Source organism: Chrysochloris asiatica, unplaced genomic scaffold, assembly GCF_000296735.1.
Source record: "Chrysochloris asiatica unplaced genomic scaffold, ChrAsi1.0 scaffold00198, whole genome shotgun sequence".
In the NCBI taxonomy this organism is placed as follows: Eukaryota; Metazoa; Chordata; class Mammalia; order Afrosoricida; family Chrysochloridae; genus Chrysochloris; species Chrysochloris asiatica.
The window spans coordinates 3,612,757-3,618,399 of record NW_006408716.1 but is presented as its reverse complement, the minus strand read 5'-3'; the positions used below and the strand labels follow the sequence as shown (position 1 = coordinate 3,618,399).

At 42.3% G+C, this 5,643-nt stretch overlaps 1 pseudogene; it reads left to right on the top strand.

Annotated features, from left to right (window-relative positions):
* The first annotated feature begins 791 nt into the window (after positions 1 to 791).
* On the top strand, positions 792 to 2,734 carry LOC102817577 (annotated as a pseudogene).
* Positions 2,735 to 5,643: the final 2,909 nt, after the last annotated feature.

The window sequence follows — 5,643 nt, the reverse complement described above, 5'->3', positions numbered from 1 at the left end:
GACAAGCAACTATATGCTCTACTGTGGTGCAGCATCCAGTTCCCACTTTTCCTGGATTTATTTCTTCCAATGTCTCTTCTGCTGACTCAAGACATCAAAAGGATCGACTGTCAAAACTTCCTGGTGGAAGCAAATGCACTGCCATTTTCCCATGTCAAATTTATGGAATCCCTTTCTATGAAGATAGTGATGGAAAAGGCTAAGTTAGGTGTGCTTGCTCCCTGAACCTCCAATCTAGTGTGACCTCTGAAAAGAGAGATAAATTGATGTCCTCTACTCACCACATAAAGTGAAATTTCTCTGCTTGGTACCCAGAGCCAGACAGAAAACCATTGCTTATCCTCAATAAACATCCTTCAATAAATCTTTATCTCTTCTACAGATAATTGGAAGGACAACGGCTTCTGAGTTTTCTCTTTCAGCCGGTGCCTGCCTTTCACGTTTCTGAGTACAGGTAGTTCCTGGATTATGAACGAGTTCTGTCCCTAAATCTATCTTTGAGTTGCCTTTGTACTGAAGTCAGAACAGTTAGACATGGATCACATGTAATGTCAGTTAGTCAAGTGTTTGCTTCAGAATATAGTACGTAGTGTACTTTCTATGAATGTTGCTGCAGTTGAAAAGTAATGTCAGGTTGGTTCTGACTCATAGCAATCCTGTATAGGGTTCCCAGGGAGCAAGTGGTGTGCTTGCAATGTGGATCTTGCCATTAGCAGTCCATTGCTTATCCTACAGTGACACACCATTTTAAAAAAACAACACAAAAAAACACACTGAAGAGACACTTTCAAATGAAGGTAGCTGACCCTCTGAAACCTTTTCTTGATGAGTCCACTCTTAGATTTGCGGACAAACTGTTCGAGGTCATGGAGGAAGGCCAAAGTTCTAGAAGCAGAAAACAAGAACTAAAGGAGGTGTTTGCTTATGACTCTGAGCTCTCCCAGGAGTCATCAAGAGTAAAGAAGCATCAGATACCTCACTTTGGAGAGGTGGAAGAAGAGCCAGTGGTGATCCCTGGGTCTTCATCACAGAGCCCTGACATGTTAACTAAACTCCAGATCAAACAGATGATTGAGGCAGCAACATGGAAAATTCAGGAGAGGCGAACACAGCTAAGTTTCATTAGCTCTCCTACACCTCAGCCGAAGATTCCTGTCTCCCAACCAGAGTGACTTCCAATTGGAAACACTATTCAGCCCTCTCAGGATGCCACCTTCATAAATGAGGTCATTGAGAGGCAAGGAAAGCGCCTGAACTACAAGTCCACATCCAAGCCCAGCTGGCACTAAAGCCAGGGCTTATTGGCAATGCCAACATGGTGGGCCTGGCCAATCTCCATACCATGGACATTACTCTTCCGAAAGTGAAGTTAAAAGATCAAACAAAGTCAACACCCCGATTCTAGATGAGCAGTGTCACACTACAGATGCAACAGGCAAAGAGATTGAACTCACACACCACATGCTTACTCTGAAAGCCAATATTTGGGCTGTGAAGATGGAACAGTTCAAGCAACAGATAAAAGAAAAGCCATTAGAAGACATGGAGTCCAATATATATATATATATTTTGATCTCTTGTTTCAATTGCCCCTTCTCAGCACCAGAGATGTACTTTCAAATTCCATGAAAAGGGCAAATTTGAGAAGATTGCCCAACAATTATAGATAAAGACTCAATGAGAGAAGCTGCAGGCAGAGATCTCACAGGCAGCTCAAAAAACAGGCAACCATACTTCAACTAAGCTAACCCTGATTGCTCCTAAGAAAAAAATTAAAGAAAGGAGCTATCCCTGAAATCGAGGGGTGGAACTTATATATCATCCCCAGTGGTTTAGACCCTACAAAGGAAAATCCCAAGAGAAGATTGTTTTGGAATCACAAATCTCGTTGAGCATCCATCCAGTTGACAATGACATACCAGTTACTCTGGGAGTATATCTTACCAAGAAAGAACAGAAAAAAACTTCAGAGGCAAACAAGGAGGGAAGCATAGATGGATCTACAAGAGAAATCCAGACAGGGTCTAATGCCTCCTCCAGAACCCAAAGTGAGAGTGTCTAATTTGATGGGAGTATTCAGAAAAAAAACTATTCAAGACCCTACAAAGGTAGAAGCCCACATCTGAGCTCAGATGCCAAAAGACAGAAAGCACATGCAACATTGCCCAAAAACTTACAGCAGAACAGAGAAAGGTCAAGAATATTAAAAAGTTTAAAGAAGAAATTACACAGGGGGTACACATATTTGTAGATAGATAGCATTCAAAATGTGAGCAACCCAGCCAAGAAGTTCAAGATTGAGGCCAATGCTGGGCAACTGTACCTAACAGATGGTGATACTGCGCAAAGATGTCAATGTGGTAATAGAGGAAGTGGGCCCCAAAGCTCAGAAGAAATGTAAGCGTCTGATGCTGCATCAGAGAAAGTGGGATGAATGAATACCAAACACAAAGGGAGATGATAATAAGGAGTCTGATGAGGAAGCTTTGAAGAAAACCAGTAAATGTGTACTAGTCTGGGAGGTTTCAGCTAAAGACCGGAGCAGTGCCCTACAGAGAACATGGCTCAGGGGCATTTCAAACCACATGGGGCGGAACACTACTGGGATCTGTTTTGGAGTCCACTGGCTGAGACTACTGCAAGCTGTTGCCTCTGTCCCTTCAGTCCTCTTCCTTATTCTACTTCCCATTGCCCCCCCCACCACCCACCCCCCCACACACACTTGTGTGTATGATCTCAAGAACTGTGCTAAGCAAACACTGGGAAAGAGGGAGAAGATCTTGCTCTCTTCCAGTCAGCCTGATGTTTCTATTTATTCTTCTTATGTGCATACAATTAAACAGTTATTTAGAAAAAGAAAAAAAAAATAACATCTTTAATGTAACAATACAGCGATAATAATAATGCCTTGATGTGGTCCACTAAGTACTACCCATTTGTTATAACAAACAGTTATGATTTAACACCTCAAATTTAATATCGCACAGAACTGCTAATCAAAAGGTCAGGAGTTCAAGCCCACCAGCAGCTCCATGAGAGAACGAGAGAAAGAAAGACCAGGTGTTCTTATCCTTTAAAGATTTACAGTTATGAAAACTTTATATGTGGTCACCCTGAATCAAAATTGACTCGATGGCACTATTTTATGGCTAGGTATTATGGTGATTGGTCTAACTATGGGTTGCTTAGTATTCCTAAACTGGGAACTGCCTATATATTTGTTTTGTTTTGTTTTAAAGTTTTTATTGTAAATTGAGTGAAAGTTTACAGGGCAGAGCATCAATTTTACATTCAGCAAATCATATATTTTGTTTCGTTGCAATAATTATAATCCCCTCCATGTACCATCAGTTAACAATATTTCTCTCTACTCATTTTAGCACTTTTTAAAAAATACTCAGGCCTATATGAAAATTTAAACCACCAAAGGGCACTTTTTGCAAGTCTGCCTCCTGGCTACCAGCTCTCAGTCCCTCTAAGTCCATGAATTTTGAGTTCTCAACTGCTTCCTCTCTCCATGTCCCCATTTCTGCCCCCATCTCTGGTGTCACTCTGCTTCTCTGGATAGAGTCCCACATTCCACTTGTGCTCTTCTCCCTTGTTGGTCCTAGGGTCTTCAACTACTTCCCCATTTTTGTTACAAAACTTCTACCCTTATAATTGTGATAGTTGCAATTTGTCATGATAACAATTACTCATTAAGGAATTATAAGAATCTTATCCCCATCTCTTTTTACCAGACACATCTAGACATGATAAAAACTATTCAGTGGGGACTATATTTTCCCCCACACACTTTAAAACTATACTACTTCTTGAAAATATGTAAGCCACTCACTTTGTGCCTTTATCGTCCCCTCATTTTAGGTAGCCAATGTCTAAGTTGCCCATCCCTATTTACCCTGTATACAGAGGGGATAGCATTGATACTTGATGTGAAGACTCCTTCCCTGTCTGTTGGTATTTTGAGCTACTACATCCAGGAGTCATATATTTGTTTTCAAACCCAAAATATACTACAAGACTTCATCCATTAAGGTGAAGGAAGTCCAATGATTTTTCATTTTTGCTCCAATGTATCAATCTTAGAAATTCTCTTAATCCACAGGTTTTTCTAGGTGCTTGGCATTTTCCATCACAGGTAACCATGCCATGTTGTCTCATTCCTCACAGAAGATATGTCCACACTTCTACTCTCATTGCTTTGCTTGAATCCAAAGCTTCTACTCTTTCTCTTTTTTAAAATTTACTCACCTCACTTGTGATCCATCAAATGCATAGCTGTATCCACCAGAGTTCCTTCAGTGAAACAAATAGTTTGTGCTCAACTACTAACCTAAATATGGACAGTTTGAATCCACCAAATGTTACCATGGATAAAACATCTGCTTCCATAAAGATTACAGCCAAGAAAACCTTAATGTTTGAAGAAGTCTATCTAAGAGAAAATCCCTGGTTAGTGGCATGCTGGTCAGTGGCCCCTGAGGGTGCAGCAAAAACAAAGGGAGATTCCACTATCGGCTTGGGTGGCAGCAGACAGCCAGGTAGGAAAGGCTCTGTGGGGGAGGGATTGAAAACTCACAGAAGCTGTGTTCACAGAACAACATCAGGATTCTGGATCTACCATAAGGTCTAGGACTTCAGTTTTCCACACTCGAAAGTGAAAAAATCATGATCTAAAGGAAAACACTGCAAGTTAGGAATCTCTGGACAAGAGACTCCCTCTGCGGCCACCCTGCCCAGTCAGAGTTCAGAGGGCAGGACTACAGTCAGACTAGACTAGAGGACTAGCCAGGACTAGAGTGGAGAGTGAATCGTCCAGCTGATATGAAGTGAGGGGAGATACACAAGAACATCCTTACTTGCAGATAGTACCCACTTGATCTTGCTTTGATGGCTAGATGATCAGAACTCAACTAGAAGAAGAAAGAAGAGGGGGGGTGGAAAGAGTAACCTGCTACAATTTGATGAACTTTACCTGTACTTATGGATGTAGTAGCTCCAAAAAGGGAACAAATCTTTATAGCAAGGATCACTCCCACCCCCTCGGTACACAGAGTTGACAGGGATGGGCAACATAGACATTGGCTACACAAAATGGGGGAGGGAGGGGCTATAAAGGCAAGAACTGACTGGCTTACAAGCTTTCAAGAGGGAGTCTAGTTCCAGACTGGGCAACGGTATATAGAACCTGCACTGAATGATTTCCAATCCGTTGGCACCAGGCTGGTGCAAGGAAATGGGGATAAGACTCTTGTGGTACAATAGTAAATAATTGCCATCAGGTCTGACTGTGAGGCTAGGAAATACAGAGGTAGACGTTTTTGACAAAAGGAGGAGAGTGATTGATTTTGCAGCCCAGGAACGGAGGTCCCTGGGACCATCAAGTGAGAAGAGTGGAGAGCAGGGCACTACCCAGAGAGGCTGTGATGCCAGGGATGGAGACAGAGAAGATGACGTGGACAGATAGAGTGGCTGGGGACACTGGACTCAGGGTGGGAGAATGTGTGCTGGTGGCCGGGAGAGGAGAGGGCGGGACTGAGTGGTGTATCCTTTGGGGTTATCTGATGATTCGTGGAGAGGACTGTAATCATTGCAATGAAACAGAATACGATAGGATGAGTGTAAAGCTGATGTTCTCCC